The following is an 11,574-nucleotide window of genomic DNA, read 5'->3' as shown; positions in this document are numbered from 1 at the left end:
TAATATAACAAACACCTGAACATATGCAAAATAATATACAAACGCAATAATCTTATCATATTTTTCATAAAGCACTAGCAAATCTAGGTCGATAGGCTTCACTATTATGCAAACAAAGAATGGGTCAGGAAGAATGAAAATGGAGGCTTTGGAAAACAAGAGTTATTTAGAAAGTAAAATGAAGTATTCATTTTAAGGAAAAACTTCACTATTCATTGTTATCTATTAGTTAGCAAGTAAACCAGTGACTGCTACCCACCACCTATCAGGTAATCCTATAGCAAAGAAGAATTGCCTTTCTATTATTGCTGGGTCTGGGCAAAGGTATTTTGCGAATAAGCTGAATAACTTCTGAAAGGGACCTTTTTCCAGTAACTGATGGTTGTGACCTCATTAGATCCTACTTCCATGTGATTCAGAAAGGCAGGGGTAATAACAGAAATGGGTTTGTGAAATAGCCCCCCCTCAAAAAAAAATTTTTAAAAAAAGCATGTGTTGACATTGAGCCCATTGTTATATCCCTGTTAGACCAACAAAATGGCACAGAAGAAGGGTTATAATATCTTCAATGTTTCTCATGAAGAGCAAGGGGAAGCACATCAACTTGAATTATGTCACGGACAGGAATGCCACTGACTTATTCTGAGTTTAAACCTGTACAGCAAGGTCTTGCAAAGTATGGAACTATTCATTAGATAAGGAGCAAATATCGAAAGATCTTTGTCAGATGCAGGGCTACATAAATTCAAACCAAATACAAACCAAATATCTGCAATATCTGCTGAACTAAGATGAGTTTGTGGCAGCTCAGACAGTTCTGAAACTACTTAGGTGACCCAGTTTGAAACAAAATTTATGGGAACAAATCAAATGCTACATATTTCCAGTCCTGTCAGACAGAGAACCACATTCAAGAGGCAGGATTCCCCAAACCTTTCTGCACAGTCCTTCCACACAAGCGGTTCAGCTAACCAGAAAAGGACATCGCATTCTTCTTTGCACATGCAATTAAATTGTATGAATCTAAGGAGAGCATATTGCTTTTAAACAATGAAGTCAGCCAATAAATCTCAGCGTTGTCTAATTCTTCTAGGCCCGTAGCCTCAGCACATGCCTCTAAATAAATGAGGATGTTCATCGTGAACTCCTGAGATCAGAGCCAATAACAGTCCTTCTGCAGAGTGATTCCACTGATTTTAGCCATGTTACTCTTAGCTTATTCTGGCATGAGCGGAACACCCACCCCATAGACTATATATAACCATCAATGTGAATAGCAATCTGCTTATGGGCTTTAGAATACTTGCTGGCTGCCGGCCACAACCACAAGAAACAAGAGTTTCAGAAGTAATCACAGCTCCTCCTCTTCTGCCACTCAGCGCAACGGGAAGGAAATTACTTTTAACATATACATTTAAACAAGCTTAGTTGCATTAATTAGTTCTCCTATGATATTCACTTTAGTTCTTATTATTATTCCTTTTTAGAAGAGGATTTGCTGTAAATAACTCTGTGCTTTTCAGTGAATGAACCCATATGAGCACTTGGTTCTGTACTTTTTCTGTTTGTTAATAGCTGAGCCATTCAGTATGGGACTGCAGCACCCTCAGAATTCCTAAGAAAACTATGAGTCATCCCATCATCACTCACAGGAGGGCTGTGCAGCTGGGTATTACTGCCACCTAGTTTTCAAGCTTTATTATTATTATTATTACCTTAACTTTTGCATTCTCCATGCTCAAGTATATACATAAACACAAAAAATTTTTATTCTAGTCGTATATGATACGTATCCTGCGATATATTTAAAAAGGGCAAAATTGTGCAATGAAAAACTGAACAAATCTGCATGCATCTGGACACAATCTCGAAATACTTATTAGGGATACACAATTACCAATCCCAAATACAAACATACTGTGAAAATCCAGCTCGAGTTTGCTATGCAGGGTCAAAACGAGAGCCAAGTAGTTCATGACAATGTAGATCCACAGCTGACCTTTGCCAGCTGACACTGAATCTAAACTTTTACTTTAAATGGAATTTTTCATTGTAATTGACAAATAAAACCTTCCCACTTCTTGTAGGTGCTTTGCCAAAATCTTGCTGAAAGGCCTTGCTGTATAAGATACATAAGATAATAAGACAATATCATCTCAGTGAGATACCAGGCATCTTTCACTTTGAGAAGTATGAAAATAACCTTTATATTGGGATAGTCTTTTTAGACCAAGAGATGAACTAAAAGCTTTGCAATAAAACCTAGAGAAATGCAGAGAACAATTAAAACAATTTTTGAAGCCTCATATAAATTCTGTTTCGGGGTCTGAGAAAGGAACTGTTCAGATTCTCCATGCGGGTGACCTTTTTGCTTTTATGCTGGTTCTGTGGTTTCTGCCTCTGACTGGGAGGGCCTGTGGGAACCTGTGGAAGTTGAAGGTTAAAATCAGAACCAAGCTGAGCAACCTGTCACGAGATGGGAAATAATAGATATATTGCCCCAGGCAGATTCCAGTTTTCAAAAAAATTTTTTAAAATGCCAATAATTTACATTTCTTATAACTGTTAGAACTGGAGCTCCCAAGACAGACTAACATGTTTTATAATTTATTCAGTGCCATTCTATTCAACTAGATGAGGAAAAGTCTGCTCTTGGCTGCACTGAATTTTGTCCTTTATTTCAGCAAATAGCATGGCAAAAATTAGGCCATTTCATTGTGCCTGTGTGTAGTAAGCTCACCCAAAAGCTGCTCAATAAATCTCAGAAAGGAGCCTGAATTCTTCTTCATGGAAGTGAAGGATTTGTGTGCTGATTTTTCATGGCAGCGAGAGCAAGCGCTCATGTTGTTAGTCTTTATTTTTACCAAAAGAGCTGTGATGACTGAAAGTAAAACAAGATGTTTGTGAAAGGCAAATGTGATGCAATCCGAGGAATTTCGCATGCTGGATGGGTTGACAAGGCCTGATCCTGAAGGATGCTTTTTAAGACAAAACTGAGACATCTATATTAATGCAGGTTGAGAGGCCACAGATGTCTCCAAATGCTCTCCCCCCACCTTTTTCTTTTTTTTAAATTGTTATTGAAAGACGAAATTCTATTTGAACTCAGATCCTAGGCCCCTGGGCTTGAAAACCATATTGTGCGCCCCCCACGGTGCTCAGGTTAAGCTCATTCAGACTATTTTATGCAGCTACAGTACGGATCACACTCAGTTTTTCTTTTTTCCCTAACAGGTTTGTTTCTGGTCATAAATTCTCAATCAGTGGGCAAGCCACATTGTACAATTTAGTAAATAGTGTAGTTAAAACATGTTTAAAGTCAAAAGAAAAAGGATCTGACAATGGAGCATTGTCCTCTTTTGCAGAACTGAAGTGTACCTTCTTTGATTCGGTAACCTTGCTGCACTTTGGTATGAAATTGCCCTTTTTTCCATCAAACTTGCATTTAAAGTGCCTCATTAACATGTCTCACTGGATCAGTAGCGATTCTGCTAACCCAACACTCGTTTCAGCCAAGCCACCATGGTTTTTCTATCTGTTTAACATCTAAAACTCCTTGACAAAGTTCCTTTTAAAATTTACTCCTATTGTTTCTCCTTAGGTTTTCTGCAAAGATCTTTAAACTTCGATGTACTCCAAGATGACTCCTGAACAAAAATCATGTCTAGCCCAGCTAGTAAATCTAGCCTCCATTCAATGGGATTAAATAAGTGCTTCACGGCTATTGTAGAAGCCTCTAAAAAGGATCTTGCATCTTTAAGAGTTTCCTACAATAAATTAAACACATCTCACCCATTGTAAAAGGGAAGAAAAAAAGAGACTTGATCCAGCCCAGGGTAGCCACTGCAGACCCACAGGGATGCCATACTTGTAGTATTAAAACACCCACAGATCAGAGAGCTTAAATTAACAGCAACACACATTGCAAACAGAATTTTATTTCTTTAGGAATTCAGCCTCAGACGTCACATCAGTAAAACATGGCCAGCAAAATAAAATAAATATATAATGGACTGAAAAATCTGTAATTGTACGGGTTATTAAAAAGAAACAGGGCAGGATTTTAGGTTGAATTTGCAGGACCTCAGCCAGGAAATTCCTGTTTCTCTTCTAATATGTAAGATCTCAGCCTCAACATTCAAATTGAGTTGTGCTTAAGTACAGGTACAAGAGTAACCTACTGACATGGTTGTGACTGTTGCCCCCCTTAAAGTTAAGCTCAAATTTAAACTCAGAGCCAATACACTCATCCAAACCTCTAGATCTTTCTCCTCATTTCTGAACTAAAATAGAGATACCTTAAGCTCTTTTAACCAGAACACCATCTGTAAGGATAGAAGGAAAAAGAAAAATGAAAACTACTTTCTTGTTTCTTTGCTCCCTTTAAAAATTTGATCATTGCATAATCAAAATGGACACCTGCAGTAAGAATGCTCTTTTCCCCAGTTTATTTCACACATATCAAGTTGTAACAGCAGGCGCCCAAAAGAGATTCACGAATACTTACTGATTGGCAGCTGCATGTCAAGAGAAAGGCAGCCTACATATCAACTTCATTATTTCTAAAGCTAGTAGAAAACCCATTATTCAAGTACTAATTTACTCTAAACACCCAGCAGAAGCCTCAAAATATTTCAAAATTTCAAACACTGTATCAACTAACTGAAAGCAGCACAATATTAAAAGTACTCCATTTTCTGGATTGGTAGTATTTTAATTATTTAGCTCTCATGATTATTAATATTATGAATAGGTTAATACTAACACTGCTGGTACTATTTTTGCAATTATTAGATGTAAGACGGGGTAGGAAATACCAGAGTGGCTGTGGCTCTACCATAACACAGCCCCAACAAGCCAACTCGGTTGTTACTGCCATAGGAGGACACAGAATCATAGAATCATTTTAGTGGAAGAGACCCTCAAGATCACCAAGTCCAACCATAATCTAACTTTGGCGCTAATCCATGTCCCTAAGAACCTCATCTCCACATCTGTTAAACCCCTCCAGGGATGGTGACTCCACCACTGCCCTGGGCAGCCTGTTCCAGTGCTTCACAACCCTTTCCGTGCATAAATGTTTCCTAATATCCAATCTAAACATCCATCAACTTGAGGCCATTTCCTCTCGTCCTATCACTTGCTACTGATGAGTGTGTAGAGGGACCACTGTTTCATCCCAACACCGTCTGTCCCTGTCCCTCTGTCTCATACCCCGCTAACAACACATGAAAATGACCAACTCTTCAGCTTTCTCTGTGCTGGTAGGAAGCCACAAGACAAAGAGTATACATAAAACCAGCAAGCATAGCTTTCTTTTAGGGATGGACGGCATATGAAAATGACATTATCCTTCCAAAACAGTACGGAAAGTTACACCATTCATTGTAGACATCTTGGTCTGCATTGTCAAGCACATGGAAAAGGACGTGGGGCTCTGGAGTTTGCTGCTGCTCAGGTCCTGGAACCCAACAGAGCAGCCATAAGACTACACTTTTTAATGCAGTGAGTCCCCAGGTTGGTTCTTCTGCCTTCAAAGGGAAAAAATGTAACCCAACATGTTCAAATTTTTTCTTAACAACACAGTGCTAATTAACCATAGGATATTAGCTGGATACTTTTTATCCCAAGTGTAAATCCAATGTAAGTGGTGGAAGAATAGAAAGCAATTTCCTCCTTAGCAGTGATGAAAGAAGACTCAAAGTGCCTTGAGTCCACCAGCCAAGAAAGTGGGGAAGCACAGAAGGAAGTGCTTGTATAAACCAGACGGGAGAGAAGATCACTATCTCCCCTCCCCAGTCCCTCTCGCTTTAACCCACCAGAGTTTACTAATATTATCACCCAAGCATTAACGTAAACTTCTTTTGCTTTGTGCCTTCCTGGTGTATGCGGCATGATCCTGTTGTCCCTGAGGTCTGTCGAAGTTCCAGCTGAGCTGAAAGCAGAATCAGCCACAATCAGCCAGTTTTCCTGTTCTTCGGGCTGGACAGTTTGCAGAGCTGGTGATTACGGCAGAGATTTGTGACCCTTGCCCATGCCGCCACTCTTGTGAGGCGGGTCACCCAAATGTCCCTCTTGATATGAATATTAGTTATTCTTAACTTCCAGTAGTAACACTTGTACAGATTATCTGTTTTGATTTGACACGTATTACAAATCTGTAGTTCAGAAAATTTCACCAAGCATGGGAATTTTTGATGAAATAGATTTCCCGGCTAATCCCAAAGGTTCGAGTGTAATTTAAGGAAAGCAGTGGCCATGAGACCCCTCGCATAATTCTATTTTAGCACCCTTATTCAAAAGAATTCTCCATAAAGATAAAATTAATTTAATGATAGATAGGAAGAAAGTTTTCTTCCTAACCCTTGAAAGCATCTCTTATTCTAAAACACATTTAAAAGCTACCTTGCACTCAAGGATAAACAGGCCAATGTCTTGGAGAAGTAGGAGAGGGCATTCAGATGAAAATTAAGCAGCAGAAATCCCTTCTGAACAACCCGACAGATATTCTGAAGGGTTGTTATGAGCCCTGCAAAGGAATCATTCATAAAGCCTTCAAGTGTTCAAATCCAAACCCAACAGGCAGCTAGCTGTCAGATCCCCAGAAGAGAGAAAATAGGTGGAAATTTCATAAATTCATCTTAAAATAAATTATTCTCTGGTTCTGCAACAGCTCGTGGTCATCCACTGGCCAGGCTGGAGAGTCTTTAGAGCAGAGACCATCTTTTTGCTCTATTTTTAATTGCAGTCAGCACAAAGAAATCCTGCCCCTGCGTTCTGAAGTACTGCAATGCTGCACCGAAAATTGTAAAAACAAAGTATTGCTGTGCATAATTAACAAAGCATTTTATTCATAGCTAAATGTCAGTTCTCTATGTTTCACAGAGTAGGAAAAAGGGGGGAGAATTAAATATGTCTGATCAAGTTTTAACTACTGTAGACACTAGCCAAAAAGCTCAGACCTACTAGTTTTGTACTATCTGTAGATGATCAAGGGCAGAAGTGTTTCTAAGAAGAAATGTTCTATAATTCTATGATTCTATAATGCTGTGAGTCACAGTCATGACAAACAAGAAAGGACTATAAGTTTGCACCCAAAGCATTGAAGAGGATGGGTGGGCCAAACGCTTTAAATTGCGAATCTTTCAATTGTGAAATAGTCCTACAAGCCACGGAGCTTCTTTGGAACAGAGTGGGCTCCTCTTCATCCCGCTGCTCTCACCCACTTTTGGCACAGACCTCGCATCCCCTTCTGCAGTTAACCCCGCTCACAAGGTTACCTGTTACAAGTCACATTCTGCTCAGTCTCACTGTGCAGGAAACAAAAACTGTATTTTCTGTAGCATGGCAGGACACCGCAGTTTACCATCCTGACCTGAAGACAGACACTGTTCCTTCTGGCAACCTCCTACAGCAATTACCAACAGAACAAAGCAATAGGAAATGGTTTGCCTTTTTTATTTTTTTTTTCTTTATTCCACTGGGTATGTCAAGGACAAGCTTTCCTGCTCTTGCCTTTTTATAGCTGATAACTTATGTGGCCACAGCTTCTACAAAAGAGAAGGAAATGCAAAGCTGTTTGCCAAAAGAAAGCAAGCATTAATAAAATAAAATGAAAAATGATGCCTTGTAACAACAGAAGGCTGAAGACACTGGAAAATTCACAAGCTTTCCACTGTCCATCTTACACTGGCTTTAAGGGTCAAATATTTTGCACCACAGTAAATCAGCCAGTTCAGAAACAAATTACCACAAGTTACAGCTGGAACAAGGGAGAAAAGTGTTAAAACATGGCCATTTGCTTTTGGTTCCAAACCCCAAAAAAAGGTTAATCAAATCTCAGTTTCATTTCATCTGAATTTCTAAGTTTGATTTCTTCCAACCTCAGCCAGAAAAGCTTTCAAAGCAGTTTTTACAAAATTACAGCAGCCTCTTAGAGAAACTGAGCTTTCAAAAAGCATCATTTTCATGTTAGTTTAACATGGGAGACAGACAGGCTATCATGAGAGACCTCCAGAAACCCAGATCAGTTGCAAATTGATAGAAAACCGTTCCGCTTCAATTGTAACTTCTCTTTTTTCTGTGTACAGGAGGTGATAAAAATGAACTATAGTACCTTATTCCTCTCTCAACCTTAGTACAAGGAATCACATTTTCATCAAGACTCTTTAACAGAGGTCTGACTTTCTGAAAGTCTCAGAGTGTAAAAAGTTCATTAAATTAGTCATTCACCTTAAAAACAAGCACATACAAAAACAATTTGATAAATTAGGGTTACATTTTCTTTCTACTTTTTTCTACTGTCCCAAAAAGCCACCGCCTTTTTCTTACTTCAATCACTATTTCCACAATATTTATAAGAGTTGTTGAGTAATAATAATTATTGCTGCAAGAAAATCTTTCTGTTGTATCTGTGTGTGTATCTGAACGAATTAATCAAAGGAAATAATTGCTACGAAGTATTTCATCTCCATGTTTACCCTGCTATTTTTTTTCTCCACTTGCTAAATCACTCTTAAAGATCCTAAAAATTCATTCAAGCAGGGAAAAAGGCTTTGTATCAGGTCCATAGAGCACTTGTAATCATGTAGGTGCTGTAGGGGGAAAAAAAAAAAAAAAGACAATTGTATTTTCCTTATTTCAAGCCCACTTTGGAAATTATACACCAGAAAGAACAGGAAATCCTGTTCCTGAAATGCAGATGTTGCAGGGGTAGAATATAGCTCCTATAAACACAGGACAATGAACAACATTTTTAGACAAAAGTAAAGATCTGAACAATCAAGTAAAATACACAGAAGGATTAATTAGTAAGAAGAACTCATTAATAAAGCTGAAATTCAGAAGTGACACTAACTCCTGAGGAAAGATCAGCAATACAGGCACTGAATGCAAAGTATTTGTCTGATCCATGAGCAGAAAAATAAATTACTTATTAATTAGAAACACAAGTGTAAAACATACAAATTTGTCTTGCTCTTTTACTTTGACAGCTAATTATGAAGTCGACTAATAATTCAGGAGCTAGACTCTCTCTGTAGTGAAATATTAATTTTGATCCATATTATGCTTGATGACACCCCAATTCCACACCAGATATATGCACTCAATAAAAAAAGCTCAGTTATGTGTAGGTGAGAATTCTGTAGAAAAAGACCATTAAAACTATAGCTAAGCTTAAAGTTATACAAGTGTTATTATATATATAATATTTCATGATCCAATGGAAAAAAATATGTTGTAGCCTAAACCATTTTCCCTGAAGAAGCGGGTTGATGAGGTGACACCGTCTTCCAGTTTTAGGTCACGGATTTGAAGCAGCCTGCACCAGATTGTTGGTGACCAAATGTTGTTCCCAACTGACAGTCCTCCACTGATCTACTTGAAAAAGAAGTTGAAAGCCTCCATTTTCTTCCTAATGGACAGGTGTTGGCCTGACACAAAAAACTAACCCATCGTTACATTTGGTTGCTCACTGGAATCCTTATGGGTCATGTCAAAGGAGGACAATGGGTGGAAATGACCATGGAAAGTTAATGACTCTTTTAGCCCCACAGATGGTCACTCTAACTCATAACTCCGGGAAATTGTCTAAAACTCTCTTATTCAATTAGAACAACAACAACAAAAAAAATCTCTGTATGAGCAGTAAATTAGACATGAGTTTGCCACAGAATAAAGAGTAGAAAAAAGGACAAAGATTTTTTGATTCTTACCCTGGCAGGAAGAAGTTATTTTATCACGGCATGGCGCACGGATTTAATAACCACCACGGGGCTGTCATCCACTAACGTTTGAATTTTATATGCACCTTTTACACATTTCACCACCACCAAAGTCTTGTCTTACTGGAAACTGTTCAGAGAACTGCAATAAAAATTGTAATTGAGCTGATTTGATAGGAGAGGTCTCAATAACTGAATTTACATACTCTGATTCAGTACATTCCCAATTATTTACGTGTTTTTATGTATGATCATGATTGGACAGCCCATTCTCAGTTTAAAGAGAGAACGAAAAGCCCAGAATCACATTTACAAAGACTTTACAATACTGGGTACTTGGCTCTCGTTGATTTTAGTACATTAAAAACTACCAGGTCTACGTTTATAGGTGTTTGGATATCTGAAGTTATCAAGAAAGTCCTGAGTCCTAAATCCTATTATATTCAATGGGATCTAAGCACCTAAGTTGTTTAGATATTTCTGAAAATACTGGTAAATGCCCAACAAGTATTTCTGAAATATTTCATAATATTGGTACAGAGTTGTATAGGCAGGGTGAAGACCAGAAGACCTACTATTTTGAGATCAAGATATATAGGAAGAGGCGATTAATTTTTTACTGCTGTCAAGTTACACTCTTAAAAATAGAATGTGGACTTGGTGAGTTTGAAAGAAAAAAGAACTAGTTAATCAGACACAGTAGAGTTATTACTATATGAAGGGGGCAAGCTGAAGAAAAATCAGGTTAGTTCATCTATTTTCCAGAAGAAGGGATTTAAGTCACTTTTAGTAATGAATTTGAAAGATATGTCTGTTCATTAGACTTCAGCCATATTCCTCTGAGGTGTGTTTCCATCTTAGTTGCTAAAATCTGCTTCTCGAGAGACAGACTTAAATTTAAACTCAATACACTCGACACCCTTTTTATTTTCCATGGTGTCATTGGTTTTGTTCTGCACTGTAAGCTGCCTGACCTGAAATAACCAATTTATCATACTGTCCAGTTAAGAAAAAAGAGCGACTGTACAATGGAAAATGTTGCTGAGGGTCTACTTCTGCTGCCAAGACGTATCTAAAATCATTTCTTGATCAAGGTCCAGCCCATTTTATTTTTATCTCTTTCATAACAAAAGAGAAACAACTTGGCAGAAGTTTGCAAACTTTTGGTGTAAAGATAGAATAGCTACCGGGTACCAGAGTCTCTGGCAAGACATACAAGTGTTCCAAGACGTAACTACCACGAGCATGTAAATAAAAACATAACTTACAAATAGCACCACCACAGCCTTGAGTGCTTTTTAAATCCATCGCTGAAGCTGCGTCCATTTGTGTCCAGCTCAACTGCAGACAAATGAGAACAAAAGAACAATATTGCTCTTCGCTGGCAGGATACAGAACTGCAAGTCCCTCAGTTTGCAGGTTACAATAAGCATCATGACTAGAAGATGAAGGAAAAAGTTCTGAGTCACGGGAACACAGTAGATGGCAAAAGGCATAATCATAATCTCTCAAAATGTAATATCCTAAAAGCAAAATTAAGAACATTTCCCTTCACTATTCATGAGATCCAGACTTTTCCAGAGACTGAATACACACACAAAATGGCAAATGGTGATTTATGTCCACAGCTGACCTGTTAGACATGACTTACACCATCACAAGTTGAAGGTTTCCAGACATGAGTCCAAAAATGCACTAGAATTTTTCCTTCCCAAATTCAGGTTTCCAGCCCAGGGCTTTGGTTGACTTTCTACAATACTGTGAGCTACTCCCCGTAACCACCAGAACTGTGATCTAGATCCCTGTCAACATCCTTCTGCGTCCATTTGTTCATAGTGAACACAAAGCA

The 11,574-nt window shown here is 38.3% G+C and overlaps 1 long non-coding RNA gene across 1 annotated transcript; it reads right to left on the bottom strand.

The window, feature by feature from the left end:
* Window positions 1-8,513: 8,513 nt before the first annotated feature.
* On the bottom strand, window positions 8,514-11,063 carry LOC135988863 (uncharacterized). The gene is made up of 3 exons (XR_010606241.1): window positions 10,994-11,063; window positions 9,717-9,867; window positions 8,514-8,594 (listed from the first exon to the last, which is right to left on the bottom strand). It is a non-coding gene; the product is annotated as an uncharacterized LOC135988863 (long non-coding RNA).
* Window positions 11,064-11,574: the final 511 nt, after the last annotated feature.

The sequence above is a fragment of the Caloenas nicobarica genome, chromosome 5 (genome assembly GCF_036013445.1).
Source record: "Caloenas nicobarica isolate bCalNic1 chromosome 5, bCalNic1.hap1, whole genome shotgun sequence".
Classification (NCBI taxonomy): Eukaryota; Metazoa; Chordata; class Aves; order Columbiformes; family Columbidae; genus Caloenas; species Caloenas nicobarica.
The sequence above is the reverse complement of the archived record's forward strand: the minus strand, read 5'-3'. Positions and strand labels throughout refer to the sequence as shown.